At 44.9% G+C, this 21,938-nt stretch overlaps 1 protein-coding gene across 9 annotated transcripts in view; it reads right to left on the bottom strand.

Moving 5' to 3' along the window:
* The window catches only part of PTK2 (protein tyrosine kinase 2), a 356,647-nt gene extending 336,884 nt beyond the window's left edge, over window positions 1–19,763 (bottom strand). For 6 of the 9 annotated variants that reach the window (XM_050801647.1, XM_050801656.1, XM_050801658.1 and 3 more), the window contains exon 1: window positions 19,671–19,763. The gene's annotated coding sequence lies outside the window, so the exon portion shown is untranslated. Of the gene's footprint in view, window positions 1–19,373; window positions 19,436–19,670 lie in introns of those variants that run through there. The other 3 variants (XM_050801644.1, XM_050801645.1, XM_050801646.1) reach the window with 3 other exon arrangements.
* Window positions 19,764–21,938: the final 2,175 nt, after the last annotated feature.

The raw sequence follows: 21,938 nt of genomic DNA, 5'->3' as shown, positions 1-21,938 counted from the left end.
GCCCTTATAGACTTTATGTCACTGCCAAGAGAGAAAGAAACTAGAAAGTAAAATACAAACAGTAACAGATGGTGAAAAGGGCTTGAAGAGAAACGAGGTACTGAGCGCAGCGAGGGAGGATGTCTTCAGGAGGGGTGACATAAGGCTTCACTTACAGAGTGGCACCAGTGTGAGGGGTGGGAGTGGGATAGGACAGAACCTGTGGGGCAGGAGTGAAGGGGATGTGATCAGGGAACACACGTGGGCCTTTCAAGGGCATGGGAAAATCCCACTGTTGAAGCTGGGCAGGAGGTACCTAGGAGTTTGCTTTGTTATCACCCTCTACACGAGAACAGCAAACTATGACCCACAGGCCAATGTGGCTCCACTTGTTTTTGTACAACCTGTGAGCTAAAAATGGTTTTTACATTGTATATGGTTAAAGAAATTAAAACAATAATGTTTCATAGCATGTGAAAATTATAGAAAATTCCAATTTCAGTGTCTAGAAATACAGTTTTACTAGACACAGCCAGCTTATTCCTTTACATACAGCCCATGGATGCTGTAGCACTGTACAACAGAGCTGAGTACTTGTGAGACGTCACAGGTGGCCCACAAAACCTAGCATGTTTACTGTCTAGCCCTTCAAAGTTTGCTGGCCCCTGACCTAGGGCATAATTAGGGACTTAACCAAGGCTGACTTGGGTGTCCTTCCTCCAGGTTCTCAGAGCTCAGAGCATTCTTCATCTCTACCTTATATTTTACACATATTATTTTGTATCTCTTCAGTTTAATCATTTTTGGAAAAAGACTAGCATATTTTGATAAATCTTGCTCTATTAAAGCTCCATGCTTCACCACCAACTCAGTTAAAAAAAATAAATAAACAAAAAAAAAAAAAACAATGACTCAGTTAAAAACAGACAGGTACTGCTATCAGGAACATTAAACCAATATAGCAAAGCACAGCAAGCTACAGTTTATTTTGACTCAAGTACAGTTTTAAGAAAAGAACCTTCCAACTAAAGGCTCCAAGTCTGTGGAGAGTCCCCACTGCCTTGCTTAGCTCACTGGATCATTAAGATACACATTGGATCATTAAGACAGATATGCACTGGATCATTAAGATAGATATGGGGGCCGGGCGCAGAGGCTCACGCCTGTAATCCCAACACTTTGGGAGGCCAAGGCAGGTGGATCACAAGGTCAGGAGTTCGAGACCAGCCTGAGCAACATGGTGAAATCCCGTCTCTACTAAAAATACAGAAATTAGCCAGACATGGTGGCTGGTGCCTGTAATTCCAGCTACTCAGGAGACTGAGGCAAGAGAATCGCTTGAACCCGGGAGGAGGAGGTTGCGGTGAGCCGAGATCGCGCCACTGCACTCCAGCCTGGGCGACAAAGCAAGAGTCAATCTCAAAAAAAAAAAAAAAAAAAAAAAAAGATAGATACAGGACAGTCAGCTGCATCACCCACTCACAGAAGAACCTTAGAAAAGCTGCAGAGCTATATTCAATTCCTTCCTTATCTTCTTTAAAGAAATGCATCATGAATTATGTCACATTTTACCAAGAGTTGTCCAATGTTAGCATATGTTTTCTTTTTTTTTTTTTCTTTCTGAGGCGGAGTCTCGCCCTGTCGCCCAGGCTGGAGTGCAGTAGCCGGATCTCAGCTCACTGCAGGCTCCGCCTCCCAGGTTCACGCCATTCTCCTGTCTCAGCCTCCTGAGTAGCTGGGACTACAGGCACCCGCCACCACGCCCAGCTAATTTTTTGCATTTTTAGTAGAGACGGGGTTTCACTGTGTTAGCCAGGATGGTCTCGATCTCCTGACCTCGTGATCCGCCCGCCTCAGCCTCCCAAAGTGCTGGGATTACAGGCGTGAGCCACCGCACCCGGCCAGCATACGTTTTCAAAAGCAAGTGCCTTCACAACTTTTAAGTTTGAACCAGTACCTTTAAGAAGTTAACAATACTTATTAAATAATGACGATGGTTGAAAGTGGTAATGAATAAACAGGGAATTCACTACAACATTGTTTCTGTATATGTTTGAAAACTTCCACAAGGCTTTCAAATTGAAGCTTTGTATTTTAATTTTAGTTATTAAATACGCATTTAACAGAAAAGTCACAGAATTCTCATTTGAAAGAATTCTATCTTTCAAAATCCTTAGTACAAAATATAGTTTTCCATCATCCTTACTAGTGGCAACTAAAAAAACAAACAAACAGATGCTTATTTTAAAATCTAGGCCGGGCACAGTGGCTCACGCCTGCAATCCCAGCATTCTGGGAGGCCAAGGCAGGCAGATCACCTGAGGTCAGGAGTTCCAGACCAGCCTGGCCAACAGAGCGAAACCCTGTCTCTACTAAAAATGCAAAAATGAGCCACGCACGGTGGCAGGTGCCTGTAATCCCAGCTACTCGGGAGGCTGAGACAGAAGAATCACTTGAACCCAGGAGTTGGAGGTTGCAGTGAGCTGACATCACACCACTGCACTTCAGCCTGGGCAACAGGGTGAGACTCTGTTTCAAAAAAAACTTTGCTAAGGCTTTCATCAATGATCTGAGAAAGTAAAAAGACATTCACCTAAAGGAATACTATGTAGTTGTATTATCTTAAAGTTTTCCAAGTCCTTGTTGAAGCCCCAGTACAAACACCTACTTCTCTAATTTAATGTGTAAGAAAAGCATTATAACTGGTAAACTTGTACATGTGCCTGCCAGTCTTTATGAAGATGGATGGTGTATTCCTCCAGTACAAGAAGGCTGGTTCATCACTCTCCTAGAGGGAGGGAAGTGAAGGAAGGAGGGAGGGAGGGAGGGAAGGGGGGAAGGGAGGGAGGGAGGGAGGGAAGGGGGGAAGGGGGGAGGGGGGTAGGGAGGGAGGGAGGGGGGAAGGGAGGGAGGGAGGGAGGGAGGGAGGGAGGGAGGGAGGGAGGAAGAAGGTTGGTTGGTTGGTTGGTTGGTTTAGGCTCTTGTACAGAGCCTAAACCACAGCTTAACTTACTGACTTACCTGAACCCTTCCTCCTTCTAGAGTAATAGACAATAAGGCAATGACTCCACTCAACATCCGCGGAGTTCCTTGAAATATGCCCAGGAACTACCAGGCATGAATCTAGTACACGGTTAAGTTGGCAGAAAGGGACAGCTGGGACTACCTCAGGCATGTCCTCTGACCCTAACAACTGTGGACACATACTCAAAAGATTGGTACTCTGTGAGCTAGAACAAGAGATCCCAATACAACCATAACAACATTACATTACCAGTTAATAGGAAATACTGTGTGAATGGACAGAATAGCCTGACGTAGCTTTTCCTTTTATATCTTCTTTTTTTTATTTTTTTATTTTTGTGAGATGGGGGTTTCAGTCTGTCACTCAGGCTGGAGTGCAATGGCATGATCATAACTCACTGCTGCCTCAACCTCCTGGGCTCAAGTAATCCTCCCACCTCAGCCTCCTGAGTACCTGGGACTACAGGCATGCACCGCTATGCTCAACTAATTTTGTTAAATTTCTGTAGGGACAAGGTCTCACGATGTTCCCCAGGGTAGTCTCAAACTCCTGCACTCAACTGATCCTCCTGCCCAGGCCTCCTGAAGTGCTGGAATTATAGGCATTGAGTCACTGTGCCCGGCCTCATGACATTTTTTTAAATCTGTGGTTTCAGCTACCTCTCTTGATACTAGAAATCAAATTTAAGATGCTTCAAACCAATCTCCACATGGTTCTCACCAACATCCAGGCTTTTGCCCATGCTTTCTTCTCCCTAGAACCTTTTCCCCCATCCTTCCCCTCTCCACTTGGCTAATTCCTATTGTTCTCTCAAGAGTGGGTGCTGTGACACCCCTGCCAGAACCCCATAGTGCCCTGCAACTTTGCACAGCACTATGATTGCCTATGGGCAGGGACGGCAGGGCAGGTGCAGTGGGAGACACTGGGTCTAAGACACAGATCAACATATAATAAATGCTTTCACAAAATTTCTCAGTTAAAACTGACAGATATTTGTAAGTTAAAATATCAATACTTAATAGTTATCTACTCAGTGTGCCACAGATTGAAATTTCACCACCTAAACCAGTCTAAGAATCTACATTGTACCTTAGGGATAGATTTCACAGAAGTCTATTAAAAGAGCGCAATCATCTGTCTAGCTACATAGATTCCAAAACATTCAAACTTCAAACAGCAAGGATACCCACATTAGCGGTTTTCAAATGCAGATCCACATACCAGTGCAAGTCCCTGATGAGGTTTTCATAGTTGAGCCATATCTATCCACTAGAACTTTCTGCAATGATGAAAATGTTCTATACCAGCGCTGCCCAATGTGGTAGCCACTAGCCACATATGGCTAATGAGCACTTGAAGTGGGACTAGCATAACTGAGGAATGGGCCTTTCAACTTTGCTTAACTGTAATTAATTTCAATTTAATTGGCCATTTGTAGCTAGTGGTTACCATATCAGACATCAGGTTCAGGTCTAGACTCTGGAGTGAAATAAAAAAAACGTGTCTTGGCTTCTTAATTTCAGGCAATGTCATTTGGTCCAACACTCCTCCTGAAAAAGACTAAAAGAAAATATGGACAGACTATTTTTCTAATCTTAAAAGCAACCAGAATCTGACAAGACAAGAAATAACAGGCAAAAATTAAAGGGAAACCAGGAAGCCAAAGAGATAAGCACAGAAACCACCTCTGCCCTCAGGGCACTTGCTAATTCTGAAAAGTCTCAACTTTCATTTTTATGACAGTGCAGAGAGGGGAGACAGGAATAAAAGACTGGGTCCTCCAAAGCATATAACCCAAAACCCTACTACAATAAGCAAGAACCCAAAAGGCTACACACCTCCAGAGAATAAACCGGTAATGAACCAACTATCCAGCAGAACTAGATCTATGAGGGGTCCAAACAATCTCAAGCCTTGAATTTAGTTTAAGGAGATCCCAGACTGGCTGACACAAAAACAAGTGTTCTCTGGAGGAAGCGACCTTCATTCCAGGCCTCAAAAGAATCCTACAAATCATCTGCATCCAAATCTTATACCATAAACAAAAATTAAATCATAAACCTAAATGTAAAATCTAAAACCTCTAGGAGAAAAAAAATCAGAAAAACCTTTGTGGTCTAGGATTAAGCAACTCTTAAATGTAACACATACACAAAAACACAACCCATAAAGCAACAAACTCATAAATGGGACAGTATCAAAATGTATAACTTATGCTTTTCAAGGCACTGTTAAGAAAATGAAAAAGCCACCCATAACCTGGGAGAAAAGTATAGTATGTATCTGATAAACAATTTGTATCCAGAATATATAGAGAACCCTCAAAACCCAAAAAAATGGAGGAAAAAAACAAGTCTTTTTTTTTTTTTTTTTTTTTTTTTTTTTTTTTTTTCAATTTTCTAAGATAGAGTCTCACTCTGTCGCCCAGGCTGGAGTGCAGTGGTGGGATCTTGGCTGATTGCAACCTCCACCACCCAGGTTCAAGCAATTCTCCTGTCTCAGCCTCCTGAGTAGCTGGGATTACAAGCGTCCGCCACCATGCCCAGCTAATTTTTGTATTTTTAGTAGAGATGAGGTTTCGTCATGTTGGCCAGGCTGGTCTCCAACTCTTGACCTCAAGTGATCCACCCGCCTTTGCCTCCCAAAAGTGCTGGGATTATAGGCGTGAGCCACAGCGCCCAACTAACAACTTTAAAATGCACAAAAGATTTAAACACTTCTTCAGAGATATACGGATGGCAAATAACCATACAAGAAGATGCTCAACACTATCAGTCATTTGGGAAACGCAAATTAAAACCACAATGAAATTCCATTACACAACGAATTAAAATGGCTACAATGTACAAGACTGACAATATCAAGTGTTGCCCTAATGATGTAGAGCAACCAGCACTCTCATCCACTGCTGGTGGGAATGCAAAATGGTACAACTCTAGAAGACAGTTTGGCACTTTAAGAATTTCAACAGGCCAGGTGATGTGGCTCACTCCTATAACCCCAGCAGTTTAGAATGCCAAGACTGGAGGATTGCTTGAACACGGGAGTTTGACACCAGCCTGCGAAACACGACTAGATCTCGTCTCTACAAAAATTTTTTCTTAATTAGCCATGTGTGATGGTGAGTGCCTGTAGTTCCAGCTACTCCAGTGACTGAGGTCAGAGGATCACTTGAGCCTGGGAGGCTGAGGCTGCAGTGAGCCATGACTACACCACTGCACTCCAGCCTGGACAACAGAGTGAGACCCTGTCTCCAAAAAAAAAAAAAAAAAAGTTAAACATACACCTACCATATGATACAGCCATTCCAGTCCTAGTCCAACCATTCCCAAGAGATACAAAAGTCTACACCCATACAAAGCCTTGTACAAAAATATTCAGAGATCTGTAACAATCCAATTCTCCACAAATAGATGTAGACCGTCAATGTAATCCCAAACAACATCTGGAAGAATTATTTTAGAAGTTGACAAGTAATTCTAAAACATGTATCGATCTGCAAAATGTCAAGAACAGCCAAGGTACTCTTGAAGAAGAGCCAAGTAGGAAGGGTTCCACAACGCGATAAGACTTATTATAAAGCTAAAATAATTTAGACAGCTTAGTGTTTGTGGAATCAAAGAATCCAAAAACACAAGAGTCTAAAAGACACACACATGGCCAGGCACAGTAGCTCACGCCTGTAATCCCAGCACTTTCGGACCAAGTCAGGCAGATCACAAGGTCAGGAGATCGAGACTCTCCTGGCTAACACAGTAAAACTCCGCCTCTACTGAAAATACAAAAAATAGCAGGGCGTGGTGGTGGGCGCCCGTAGTCCCAGCTGTTCGGGAGGCTGAGGCAGGAGAAGGGCGTGAACCCGGGAGGCAGAGAGTGCAGTGAGCCGAGATCGCGCCACTGCAATCCAACCTGGGAGACACAGCGAGACTCCGTCTCAAAAAAAAAAAAGACACACACGTATATGGACAAGTGATTTACAACAAAAGTGGCATTGCAGAAGCAGGGAAAAAGATACTCTTTTCAATAAATGGTGTTGGGATAACTAGATGTACACATACTAAAATGAAATTGATTTAATCCCTTCCTTATACTATACACCAAAATCAATTCCAAGTGAATTATAAAGATGAAATGCAAAATTATTAAACATTTAGAAAATAACAGAGGAATTAGTTCACAGTCTCAGGGTAGGGGAAGACAAAAAAAAGTAGGAACTGGCCGGGCGCGGTGGCTCAAGCCTGTAATCCCAGCACTTTGGGAGGCCCAGACGGGCGGAACACGAGGTCAGGAGATCAAGACCATCCTGGCTAACACAGTGAAACCCCGTCTCTACTAAAAAATACCAAAAAATAGCCGGGCGAGGTGGCGGGCGCCTGTAGTCCCAGCTACTCGGGAGGCTGAGGCAGGAGAATGGCGCAAACCCGGGAGGCGGAGCTTGCAGTGAGCTGAGATCCAGCCACTGCACTCCAGCCTGGGCAACAGAGCCAGACTCCGTCTCAAAAAAAAAAAAAAAAAAAAAGTAGGAACTATAAAGGAAAAGACTGATAAACTGGACTATATTAAACTTAACTTCTATCAAAAAAAACACCATTGAGGCTCTGCACAGTGGCTCACATTTGTAATCCCAATACTTTGGCAAGTGAAGGCGGGAGGACTGGTTGAGCTCAGGAGTTTGAGACTAGCCTGGACAACATAGGAAAACCCTATCTCTTAAAAAAAAAAAATTTAAAAAATTAGCAAGCAGGGTGATATATGCGTATTCCCAGCTACTCAGGAGGCTGAGGGAGGAGGACTGCTTGAGCCCAAGAGTTGGAGTTGGCAGTGAGCTATGACTGCACCACTGCACACCAGCCTGGGAAACAAAGCAAGACCCTATCTCAAAGAAACAAACAAACAAACAAACAAACAAAAACTACTGAGAGTCAGTGAAACCGCATGCCACAAAGTAGGAGATAGTGGCAAGATGTATAAACCAACAAAGGACTTGGATTCTGAATATATACAGAGGCTACAAATTAATGAATTAAAAAAAAAAAAAAAACAGAAGACCTAATAGAAAAATACAGGCACTTGGCAAAACAGTAAATCCAAATGGCCCGCAAATTTATTTCAGAAAGTGCAACCTCGGCCAGGCACGGTGGCTCACACCTGTAATCCAAGCACTTCAGGAGGCTGAGGCGGGCAGATCACCTAAGGTTGGGAGTTCAAGACCAACCTGACCAACATAGAGAAACTTCATCTCTATTAAAAATACAAAATTAGCTGCATATGATGGTGCATGCCCATAATCCCAGCTACTCGGGAGGCTAAGGCAGGAGAATCGCTTGAACCCAGGAGGCAGAGGTTGCGGTAGGCCAACATTGCACCAGTGCACTCCAGCCTGGGCAACAAGATCAAAACTCTGTCTCAAAAAAAAAAAAAGTGCAACCTCATTATAATCAGAAAAAAGCTATTTAAAACCACAAGGTGATACACTACAGAAACCACCAAAAGGGGTGCAAAAGGGAGACGGGTTATAAAAGCAGAGAACAGGAAACTGTGCTGAGAAAATGGTCAATGATTGGAGCCTAACCTTTTAGTGACAAGCAACACAAGAATCATTTATTTACTAACATTTCCTGAAAAGCTACTATAGGCCAGGCACTCTTAAAAGTACAATGGTCATCGCAGAATATAACTGACTATAAGTTATAAGTTTCACTCTCCTTGACCAATTTTTTTTTTTTTTTTTTTTTGAGACAGGGTCTCCCTCTGTCACCCAGGTTGGAGTGCAGTGGTGTGATCATGGCTCACTGTAGACCTGACCTCCTGGGCACAAGCAATCCTCCCACCTCATCCTCCTAAACAGCTGGGACTATAGGCATGTACCACCATACCTGGCTAATTATTATTATCATATTCTTTGGGAGAGACAAGATTTCACCATGTTGACCAGGCTAGTCTCAAACTCCTGGGCTCAAATGATCCTCCTGCCCTGGCCTCCCAAAGTGCTGGGGTTACCAGCGTGAGTCAACATGCCAGGCCAACAAATTGTTTCAAGAAGAAATTGTTCCAGGTCAATTTTCCCACCATCTCATTTCTATTATTTTTGCTTTCATTGAGCTGCACAGTTGAAAGATCATAGTAGGAAATTCATGTGGAAATATCCTTCTCATTGTTTTTAGATTACATTAATTTTGCTCATCCCTACTTTTCTTCTCTAACTTGTTAACTTTCATATACTTAAATACCCTTTACAACACAGACTATACAACAAAGTCATTTTAGTCTTTCTAATTGACTCCCTTCAGACATTTGATCTTTTCTGAAATGCTTTACAAGGCTTTCATGTATCTAAATTCCTCAACTATCAACACGCTGAAAATCCATAGAATAGATGGGAGACTCTTTTTCATTCCTTACATTATTTACTGACCACCTATAATGGTATTATGATGAAGCTGTGTGGGACTCAAAGATACCTAACAGATAATACAGAAGCCTCATCTCTGAGCTCACAACATTCTGTCTGCCAAGTTATGTGTCTAATTCTGCTTAAGATATAACAGATTTAAGGGACATCACCAACTTCATCGTTGTGGACTGCTTAATTTTTATTTAAGCTTTTCTTAGGAGAAAAGGGCAAAAGGCAAAAGAATGTATTAAATTTAGGCACTAATTCAATACCAGGAATAAAAATCAATTCACATAATACAGCTTCATTAATTACCCCAAGTCTTGGCAATCACCCTGACTCTATTATATGTTAGCCAATTTTTTAGCACCAAAACAAAACCACCAGGGAGCTTGTGCCTTAAGCACCAACATGTACACACACTCTACTGACATTTGCCAAAAGCCACAAGTCCAGGAGCCATACAAACTGCTATTTCAATGTAAAATTGTTCATTCAAATTCCAAACCAAGATTTAAAATAATTAATCAGTCTCAGCATAAAACATTCAAAATCTTAACAAAAGCAGTTGTGAGATCTTCCCAAGATTCTGAAAATCCTAAAAAACACATTTAGATTCCTGAAGTGAGGGCAATCTCCTTAGCAAATCTAAGTGGCCAAGAAGATACCATACACATACCTCAAATTAAGACTAATTTTTGCCTCCTATGACTTGCATTTCTTTCAAAATATCCTAAAGCAGCGGTTCACAAACGTTAACATGCATCAAAGCACCAAGACAGCAAGTTTACAAAGCCTGCGAAGCCAGGCATGGTGGCTCATGCCTGTAACCCCAATACTTCAGAAGGCCAAAGCAGGAGGACTGCTCGAGCCCAGGAGTTCAAGACCAGCCCTGGTAACATGGTAACATGGTCTCTACAAAATATGCAAAAATTAGCTAGGCGTAGTGGCATGCACCTGTAGTCCCAGCTACTCAGGAGGATCACCTGAACCTGGGAGGTCGAAGCAGCAGTGAGCGGTGATCACGCCACTACACTCCAGCAAGACCCAGTCTCAAAGAAAAGCAAAAAAAATTTAAAATGAAACAAAATAGGCCATGCACAGTGGCTCATGCCTGTAGTCTCAGCACTTTGGGAGGCAGAGGCGGGCAGATCACCTGAGGTCAAGAGTTTGAGACCAGCCTGGCCAACATGGTGAAACACCATCTCTACTAAAAATACAAAAATTAGCCTAGTGTGGTGGTGTGCGCCCGTAATCCCAGCTACTCAGGAGGCTGAGGCAGGAGAATTGCTTGAACCCGAGAGGCAGAGGTTGCAGTGAGCCAAGATTGCACCACTGCCCTCCAGCCTGGGCAACAGAGTGAGACTTCATCTCGGGAAAAAAAAAAAAAAAAAAAATTAGCTGGGCGTGGTGGCATACTCCCGCAGTCCCAGTTACTCAGAAGGCAGAGGCAGGAGAATTGCTTGAACCCTAGAGGTAGACGTTGCAGTGAGCTGAGATCGCGCCACTGCACTCCAGCCTGCGGCACAGAGAGAGAATCCGTCTCAAAAACAAAACAAAATAAAAAAGCGTGCTGAACACCACCCTTAGCGTTTGATTCAAGAGGCCAGAGGTGGGGCCTCAGCACTTGCATTTCTAGCAAGTTTCTAGATGACAGTGATGCTACAAATGCTGTCACTACTCTGAAAACCACTGAAAGCCCCTGGAGCTTACTGGAATGTGTGCATGAACAGTGTGAATGAGTTACCCCCTCACACTATAGCAAGACTATAGAGGAACTCACTGAAAGGCAAACTGCAAAATCTCAGGGACAGATTCTGTACCCAAATGTTGACTTCCATTACCGGAGTGAATGTATTTTTAACTGTCACTTTCAAAATGTTTTATCTCAACAGCAGCACAGCAGCAAAAGACTCTGAACAAGGTCAAGGATGAGCGGCACAGTGCATAATTCACACACTTCAATATTAGGAAGATGTTTGTTCTTTTAAATGGTTTAGGGGCATAATGTTAAACCTTTGTAAAGCATCCAATTAATCCAGTTGATTAGCAAAAGATACATTAGAGCTTCTGGACAAGTAATCAAAACTTCCATCATTTTGTGTCACCTCAAACAACTTACTATGTCTTCAGAACTTAGGATGAGTCCGAATCAATTCCTACAAGATCGATTTCCAGAAAAAAAAGTTTCAAAATTATGAAAGAGCAGAGCAGTATTTTTTTCCTGGCCCAAGTTTGATAGTAGTAATTTAAAATACGGTAGACAAAGGTAAAAAAGATAACCCCAAGTTCTTCCCTGGTATCAAGTCCTATGTGAGTCTGAGCTCAGGTGAGCGGCTGGCCTCTGCCTCCCAAAGTGCTGGAATTACAGGCATGCACCACCGTGCCTTACCCCTATGTAATCTTTAAGTGAGGTTCTTTACCAGGGCAAACAAAATAGTAGACACCTGACTGACGCAAGTAACAGTTCTCCAATAATCATTAATACACCTGCGTTCTTTCATTTACTCATTCAATAAATATTACTGTGTAAGACACTGGTGATTCAATCATGTATAAAACAAAGTTTATGCCCTCGTGGAGCTTACATTCTCACAAGACAACACACATTTCACTACAAAATATGTAACACATAAAACTGCTAAGCTCTTTCATCGGACCAGCAAAGACAAACATAGAGTGTTTTGGTCAAGAGAGACATAGACACAACAAGCACCTACAGTTCACAGCAGAATCCAATCCCAAAATGCAGGAATTTTAATAAGGAATATGAGGGCAAAAAGGAGACCCTAGGCACACATAACCCACAAATGTGACTCTTTTTTTTTTTTTTTTTTGAGACAGAGTCTCACTATGTCGCCCAGGCTGGAGTGCAATGGTGCAATCTCAGCTCACTGAAGCCTCGACCTCCCAGACTCAAGTGATCCTCCCACCTCAGTTTCCCAAGTAGCTGGGACTACAGGCACACGCCACCACACTCATCTAATTTTTGCATCTCTTGTAGAGACCAAGTTGTGCCATGTTGCCCAGGCTGGTCACAAACTTCTGGGCTCAAGCAATCTGTCCACCTCGGCTCCCCAAAGTGCTGGGATTACAGGTGTAAGCTACCACACCCCACCCAAATGTATGATTTTTGTCATTTATCTGTTTCTGAAAAAAAATGAATTTATAGTAAAAAAAAAAAAATGTATATCAGTAAGATTTAGGTAGATTTCAATTAAATAAAATTCAATTAAGGATTGTAAGGAAATACTTTCATGTTCTTAAAAACATGTAAACTTTGTAGTGATGCTACTAGTGTTTTTCTGAGGCTTCCAACTGCTAAGGGGGAGGAGAGTGCCACTAAGGCAAAAACATCAACTTCCTTCTTTTGTCTATAAACCGTTTCATTAGAGTATTTGCACAAATCAGGCTATAATTAACAGCATTTACTAAAAAGTTTTTACAAACTTAAGATTTGCAGCAACCCTGCATCGAGCAAGTCTATCAGCGCCATTTATTCAACAGCATGTGCTCACTTTGTGTCTCTGTGCTACATTTTGGTAATTCTCACAATATTTCAAACTTTATTATTACATCTGTTATGGTGATCTGTAAACAGTGATCTCTTTTTATTTTTAGAGGCAGGGTCTCACTATGTTGCCCAGGCTGATCTTGAACTCCCAGCCTCAAGCAATCCTCCCAAAACACTGGATTACAGGTGTGAGCCACTGCACCTGGCCTATGATCAGTGGTCTTCGATCTTACTACTGTAGTTGTTTTGAGGGGACCATGACCTGTACCCACATGAGATCCACATTTACTCTATAAACATGTGCATTTCCACTATTCCACTTACTTGGCCTGTCTCTTCTGCTCTCCTCCCTCTCCTGTGGCCTGCTATTCCCTGAGATACAAGAATACTGCAATTAGAACAATTAGCAACTCTATAACGGGCCAAGGCGGGAGGATCATGGGAGGTCGAGAGTTCAAGACCAACCTGACCAATGTGGAGAAACCCCATCTCTCCTAAAAATACAAAATTAGCCTGGTGTGGTGGTACATGCCTGTAATCCCAGTTACTCAGGAGGCTGAGTCAGGAGAATCACTTGAACCAGGAGGCAAAAGTTGTGGTGAGCTGAGATCTCGCCATTGCACTCCATCCTGGGCAACAAGAGTGAAACTCCGTCTCAAAAAAAAAAAAAAAAAGGCCGGGCACGTGGCTCACTCCTATAATCCCAGCACTTTGGGAGGCCGAGGCAGGTGGACCACAAGATCAGGAGATCAAGACCATCCTGGCCAACATGATGATGAAAGCCTGCCTCAACTAAAAACACAAAAAATTAGCCAGGCGTGGCAACACATGCCTGTAGTCCCAGCTACTCCAGAGGCTGAGGCAGGCGAATCGCTTGAACCTGGGAGGCAGAAGCTACAGTGAGCCGAGATCACACCACTGCACTCTAACCTGGCAACAGAGCAAGACCCTGTCTAAAAAAAAAAAAAGGAACTCTATAACAGCTTCAAAGTGTTCAAGTGAAAGGAAGAGTCCCACCTATCTCACTTTAAATCAAAAGCTAGAAATTATTAAGCTTAGTGAGAAGAAATGTCAAAAATCAAGATAGGGCCGGGTGCAGCGGTGATGCCTGTAATCCTAGCACTTTGGGAGGACAAGGCAGGCAGATTGCCTGAGCTCAGGAGTTCGAGAATGGCCTGGGCAACACGGCGAAACCCCGTCTCTACTAAAAAAACAAAGAAAAAAAAAATAGCCGGCCATGGTGGTGCATGCCTGTAGTCCCAGCTACTCAGGAGGCAGAGGTTGCAGTGAGCCAAGATCGCACCACTGCACTCCAGCCTGGGGGACAGAGCAAGACTCTGTCTCAAAACAAATAAAAATAAATAAATAAATAAATAAATAAATAAATAACATAAAATAAACAAGATAGGCCAAAAGTGAGGCCTCTTGTGCCAAACAGCCAAGTTGTGAATGCAAAGGAAAAGTTATTGAAGGGAATTAAAAGTGGTACTTCAGTGAACACACAAATGACAAGAGTGTAAAACAGCCCTGGCCAGGCGCAGTGGTTCACACCTGTAATCCCAGCTACTCAGGAGGCTGAGACCCCAGAGTCACTTCAACCCATGAGGCGGAGGCTGCAGTGAACCAAGATCACGCCACTGCACTGCAGTCCAGTCTGGGTGACAGAGTGAGACTGTGTCTCAAAAAAAAAATTTTTTTTTAAAGGTGAAGAAAACAGCCTTATTGTTGGTATAGAGAAAGTTTTAGTGGTCCAGATAGATCAAGCCAGCCATAACATTCCCTTGACCCAAAGCCTAATTCAGAGAAAGTTCCTATTCAATTCTGTAAATTCACATGCGGAAGCTACAGAAGAAAAGCTGGAAGCTAGCAGAGGTTGGTTCATGAGGTTGAAGGAAAAAAGCCATCTCCACAGCATAAAATTGCAAGATGAAGCAGCAAGTGCTGGTGGAGAATCTGCAGCAAGTTATCTAGAAGATCTAGCTAAGATCACTGATGAAGGTGGCTACACTAAACAACACATTTTAAATGAAGAAATAAACCACCTTCTATTGGAAGATGCCATCTAAGACTTTCATAGCCAGAGAGATGAAGCCAATGTCTGGCTTTAAAGCTTCAGAGGACAGGCTGACTCTCGTTAGGGGCTAAGGCAGCTGGTGATTTCAAGTTAAAGCCAATGTTAGCTTCCCATTCTGAAAATCCCAGGGTCCTTAAGAACAATGTTAATTCTACTCTGCCTCTGCGCTACAAATGGAATAACAAAGCCTGGATGACAGCACATCTGTTTACAGCATGGTTTACTGAATATTTTAAGCCCACTGTTGAGATCTACTGCTCAGAAAAATTCCTATCAAAATATTACGGTTCATTGGCAAAGTACCTGTTGCCCAAGAGCTCTGAGAGAGATGGACAAGGAGAGGAATGAGGTTTTCATGCTTGTTAACACCACATCCATTCTGCAGCCCATAGATTAGGAAGTCACTTTGACTTTTAAGTCTTAAAAGAAATATGTTTCATAACGGTAGAGCTGCCATAGATAGTGATTCCTCTGATGGATCTGGGTAAGTACATCGAAAACATCCTGGAAAGGATTCACCATTCTAGATGCCATTAACATTCGTGATACATGGGAGGAGGTGAAAATAGCATTATGAACAGGAGTTTGGAAGACCTTGCTTCCAACTGTCATGGATAACTCTGAGGGATTCGCGTTTTCAGTAGAGAAAGTAAATGCAAATATGGTAGAAACTGCAAGAGAACTAGAATTAGAAGTGGAACCTGAAGATGTGACTGAATTGCTGCAATCTCATAATAAAACTTGAACGAATAAGGAGTTCCTTCTTAGGGATGAGGAAAGAAAGTGGTTTCCTGAAATGGAATCTACCCCTGGTGAAGATACTGTGAACACTGTTGAAATGACAACAAAGGATCTAGAATATTGCATACACTTATTGATAAAGCAATGGCAGTGTTTGGGAGTACTGAGTTCAATTTTGAAAGAAGTTCTGCTGTGGATAAAATGCTTTCAAATAGCATCACATACTCCGGAGAAATCTTTAATGAAAGGAAGAGTCAATTGATGTGGCAAACCTAATTGTTATCTTAAGAAACTGCCAGACATTTCAGTCTCCAGCAACCACCACCCTGATTTGTCAGCAGCCATCACCATTGAGGGAAGACCATCCACCAGCAAAAAGATGATGATTTGCTGAAGGCTCAGATGACCGATAGTATTTAAGTAGGTCATGTACATTAGCTGGGCACAGTGACTCACGCCTGCAATCCCAGCACTTTGGGAGGCCGAGGTAGGAGGATCACTTGAGCCCAGGAGTTCAAGACCAACTTGTGCAACATAGGGAGACCCCATCTCTACAAAAAATGTAAAAATCAGCTGGGAGTAGTGGTGTGCACGTATAGTGCCAGCTACTCAGGAGGCTGAGGTGGGAGGATCACTTGAGCCCAGGAGGTCCACGTTGCAGTGAGCTATGACTGCACCACTGCACTCCAGCCTGGGTGACAGAACAAGACCTTGTCTCAAAAAAAAGAAATGTACATTGCTTTTTTAGACATGTTACTGCACACTTACTACAGTATAGTGTAAACAAAAGTTTTATATGCACTGGGAAATCAATGTGTGTGACTCATTTTATTGCAGTGGTCTAGAAACAAACCAAGATATGCCTGTACTACAGGAACTAAACTTTTCTCAGATGTTTTTCACTAGCAAAAAAGAAAAATTCACTTCAAATATGATAAAAATAGTATAACTTTTAATGTTACTGAAATTTAAAACAAGAATTGATCGAGGTCTAAATCAACATCAGTTTAGAATACCTAAACTGAAAATGTTAAATTTAAAAACTAAAATTTTATATTAACACTTTGAAATGCATCTTTTGTAACTCTTAAGATAATTTTAATTATTTTCTAAAAATTAAGACATCACAAAATACAAAGGGAAAAAGGTTTCCATAACCTTTAGAGATATGAACTAAGATCCTACCTTTCTAACTCAAATCAACGTTCAGGAAAGGACAGTTTTCAAAATTATTTTTTACATTATAGAATACAATATAAATAATTTCCTCTACAGGACCCAATCTTTTTTTTTTTTAAGGAGGGTAGCTTTAGGCCGGGCGCGGTGGCTCAAGCCTGTAATCCCAGCACTTTGGGAGGCCGAGACGGGCGGATCACGAGGTCAGGAGATCGAGACCATCCTGGCTAACACGGTGAAACCCCGTCTCTACTAAAAAATACAAAAAAAAACTAGCCGGGCGAGGTGGCTGGCGCCTGGCCTGTAGTCCCAGCTACTCGGGAGGCTGAGGCAGGAGAATAGCGTAAACCCGGGAGGCGGAGCTTGCAGTGAGCTGAGATCCGGCCACTGCACTCCAGTCTGGGCGACAGAGCGAGACTCCGTCTCAAAAAAAAAAAAAAAGGAGGGTAGCTTTAACAACAGGATTTTCTTAGACAATTTCTCCAACTCCCTAAAAGAACACACATCTGACTAGCTGGAGAACATGGTTTTGAGGACTGAGAGAGTAAGTTATGTAATTTCCATCAAGAAACATGGTGCTTTTCAAAAAACATTTTAGTATAAAACGTTTTAATGATCCTCACTGCCTCCTCACAATTTCACTGCTGGATTCATGGAACTTCACTCCTAATCTAACATTATTCACTTTCAGTGGGCTTCCAGCCTCAAAGAATAAAGGCTTTTTAGGTCCCGTCTCCTCTCAGAGCTTGCCCCAGTATTCTTTGCCCCAAATCGTAAACACGGAGTTTTGATTTCCATGTCTTTATTTACCCAATGACTTGCTTCTTGATGCACCACCACTTAATGATGTTATGTGTCCTCCTAATCAGCGTCTACACTGAAGTCTTAGGTGATTGTGGGCGCCCTTAAAAGGAAACATGTGTTTTAAATAATGTTTGCCTGTGTTCATTATTAAACTAGATTATTTGATAGTGACCTGAAATTTTTTAAAGGAAAACGTTATAATATTGACTTTGATGTCTCTGCACTTTAATAAACAAGAAGGTTCAAAGTGATGGTAGGTTCAGCCTATTTTTCCCCTCCAAGGACAACCACAAATACAAAACACAAAGATACTGGGACAAAAACATCCTTAAAATGTTCCTTGTTTGAATGTCATAGGGCTTTTCCAATTAACTGACTAGTATAACTGCATGAAAATATTACCTATACTGTACCCCAACAAAAATACGTTGAATGCTATTTACTTTTATGTGTCTTTTAACTACATCCGTGTGCTTGCATCCGACTGTTCAGAAGTTTTCAAACATGGGACAGAGTGCTCAACTCTCGAAGACATCATTTTCATTACCCGTTTCCCAAATAAAATTTAAGGTTGAGGCTCTGGTATTTCATTTCATAGAGTAGTGGTCTGTTTTTCCGGCCATGAAAACGTTTATATTCTAAGTAAAAATCCCAGCGATGGTTAAGTCTTAAATAAATACAAATCTCCAAACTCTTGCACTGCCTTCAGCTTTCAGCTTGAATGTATAACCAGTTCCCATAATTACTACAATATTACTATTATCTTAGTCTCACTGCCAAAATCCCAGCTGCAGGCTAACTATACAAGAATGAGACACTGTTGAAATGACTCGGGGGGGGAAAAAAAAAAAACTTTACCCTCACTGATTTTAGCTACAAAATCCTGCAATTAAATGAAACCAATTCATACACACACACACACCACCTTATAAGAAAGAACAGGATGCCGCTACACAAGGAACCCAGACAGAAATTCGGCTAACAGTTGCGCCTAAGCCACCGCGGCAGAGTCGGGGGCTGGGGGCGGAGAAGAGGAGGAAACTTGGGAGGCACAAAGACTCCAGTGAGGACTCCAGTGAGGGCTCCAGGGCTCCCGCCAAGAAACCCACGGGGCTCTATCAAACTTGAGGGTTTGCGTTCGGGCACACGGCGGGCTTGGAGCTCCGGCACCGGCAGGCCGCTCGGAGCCCACCCTTGGCTGCTCGCGGGGCCGCGCCCGGAGCCCGGTCGGGCCGTCGCGAGCCTCCCTCTCGCGTCCGGCCGAACCCTGCCGGCGTCCCCGCGATTTCCCTCTTCCTCCTCCTGCCTCTCCCCTTTTGTTTTTCAGGCATTGGGTCCGCTCCGGCGGAGGCCGGTCCGTCCTCCGCCTCTGGCAGCCCTGCGCGCCCCCCGAGCCCCGGCCGCCTCCTCTTCCTCAGGCCCCTCGGCCTCTCCGCAAGTCCGGCCTTTTCGAAAGTCGCCCCCCCATCCTCCTCACGTCCCCCGGACTCCCCACGTCCCGCAGCCTTTCTGTCTTCCCCGAACCTCTTGGCCTCCCCGCGCGCCCCCGGAATCCCCGACCTCCTCGAGCCCCCGCCTCCCCATGTCCCTCAGCCGCCCAGTTTTCCCCAAGCCTCCCGACCACCCAGCGCCCCAAGCTCCCGCCTCCCAGCGCGCGCCCCCTAACCTCCTTAAGCCTCTGAGCCTCTCGGAGCCTCTCGGCCTCCGTGGGCGCCCCAACCTCCTCACGGTCACCGGCCTCCCCTCCTCCCAGAACCGGGACCGGGGGCGCGGGAGGGGCCGGTCTCCGCTGCATCCGCCCCGGGACTGGCTGGGCGGCCCCGCTCTGCCCCTCCGCCCTCAGGGCCGCGGCCCAGCCCACGACCGCTGCACCGAAGAAGCCAGCCCAGCCCCCGGCCCGCGCCCCGCACCCCGCGCCCCGCACCCCGCGCCCCGCACCCCGCACCCCGCGCCCCGCACTCACTCGGATCGCGGCTGGGCGCCGTGAGGCTAAGGCAGACGACGACGGGGCGGCGCCGGGCGACGGCAACCGCGCTACCTCCCACGCCTCACGCCGCGGGCGCACAGCGGTCCCGGCCCGGCGGCGGCGGCTGCGGCGGCGCGGGCTCGCGCCCTCGGGGCCGTGCTGCGTCGGCGCGGGCCCGCGCGCGTGCGCGGCAGCCGGCTGAGGCGCGCGCCCTCCCTCGGCAGCGCACGCCCGGCCCCGTCTCCGTCAGAAGTTTCCGCCTCTCGAGGGGACTGGGCATGCGCGCCGCTGCCCGCGCATGCCCAGCGCGCAGTCAGGCTCCGCTCCGGTAATTTGCTCTGTGGTGACCAGGCCGGAGTTTCGGGGTGGCTCGAGGCCGCGCGCGGGCGTGGCGGCCGGACGGGGAAAGCCCTGGTCTCGGGGGTGGCCGGGGTCGCCCCGCCGAGCGGACATCCTGGGGTCCCACCTGCCGCGCTCTCAGCCAGCGGGATTAGACGGACTTCGGGAAAGCCCTCCCTGTCCCCTTCCCTGCCCCCAAATCCCTAAGGGGTCCCCTCTGGAGAACCTCCCTCCTGAGCTGCCCTGCCGCCCCGCCCCCAGAGTTGGGCACCCGCTGCGGACCCCGGGCCTTGCAGTGCACTCTCCAGGCACCACACCGACCCTAACGAGCGGTTCCTGGGCCCTTTTTGCAGATAAGGAAACTGAGGCTCAGAGATTCTTTTCATGGCATTATAGCTAAGTTGGGCTGGGCCATGATTTGATTTTGGAAGATGAAAAATCATGAAAGGGACTTAGAAGTCCACTGGAGGTAGACAGGTTACCTAAATGAACGCCAGCAGGGAACGAGCCCCGCAGTCCCTCCTGAGGCCTACAGACCTGAGCCGGACTCCTCCAGGCGAAGGAGGGAAGGCTCGCCCCGACACCCACCCGGGCTTCCGCGGTGTGAGCCAGTTTGTCAGCGAGGAGCTGGTTGGTTATGACTGGAACGTGCCGTAGGTGGGGTGGGGGAAGTAGCAAAAGGCGAGGTTGGAGGGATTGAAAAATGCAGACGGCTGCGCGGGGCCTTGCTTAGGTGCCTAGAGTTTATACTTTAGGCAACAGAGAGCCTTTGGAGGGCTTTAAGCAAGAAGTGATAACTGATTTGTGTTACTTAAAAAAAAAAGTCACTCTGGCAACCTTGCGGTCGGAAATGAAACCAGAAGAACCCTGAAGGCTGCAACTTTCATTTTTATGGTGTCGTTTTGATGCTAACCGCAAGCCAGGAGGCAGGACAGACAGGCACGGGAGGCCTTTTTGAAAGGTGAACACCCTGAAGCCCAGAGAGGTGACACACGTCATTACATTAGGAGCTATAAATCAAGTAAAAATCAAGTAAAAAAGCTTTTGCTTATCAAGATTTTACCATATTTAAATGTTTTGGGTTTTTTTGTTCTTTAATGAGATGTATTAAGGTTGGTGTTTTTCTGGGTTTTGTTACTTTTTACTACATATAAACTTGTAAGGAATTGCCTCTCCATGCCAGCCTCAGGCCTCTGTGCGTGCTGTTTGCTCTGTCTGGAACTTCTTGCTCCTCACTTCGTTCAAGACCCTGCTTTTATGTCACCTCATTGATACCAGCCGACCACTCTGTATATAATAGGAACCACCCATTGCCCTGCCATCCTCTCACACACAGTCCACACTTAGTCTGTTCTGTTGTTCTCCAAAGCACCTATTGTTCACCATGGCCCAACACTGTGTTCTTGTTTATTTCTTGATTGTCTGTCTCTCCACTAGAATCTTAGATTCATTAGAGCAAGGGCTTTGTTTTGTTCACTAATAGGTCCTGGCACACAATAAGTATTTGTCCAGTGAATGAACGAAGCTTTGGGTGATGTGAAGTGAGAGCTTATTATTACAAGGATAAGAAGAGCATGGGAATTAAAAGAAGGGAGTGGAGGCACAAAGGGACTGCATTAAGGATAACTTTGGGGGAAGGGGCTGCACTTAGCATGGTAGACTAAAAATGGCCATCAATTATTTGACACTTTTCCCAAGAAGAGGTGGAATTTATTCACCCCTTGAATGTGGATGGATCTTGTAACTTGCTTTGACCAATAGGATGTGTCACAAGTGACACTGTACAAATTCCAAGCCTAGGCCTCAAGAGGCCATGCTGCTTTCACTTTCCCCCTCTTCAGCCCAAGCTAGCCTCATGAGGAGGCCGTGTGGAAGAGAACTGAGCACGCTGGCCAGCAAGCTGCCACCTCCAGACATGTGAGTGAG

Source organism: Macaca thibetana, chromosome 8 (assembly GCF_024542745.1).
Source record: "Macaca thibetana thibetana isolate TM-01 chromosome 8, ASM2454274v1, whole genome shotgun sequence".
NCBI classification, from domain to species: Eukaryota; Metazoa; Chordata; class Mammalia; order Primates; family Cercopithecidae; genus Macaca; species Macaca thibetana.
The sequence above is the reverse complement of the archived record's forward strand: the minus strand, read 5'-3'. Positions and strand labels throughout refer to the sequence as shown.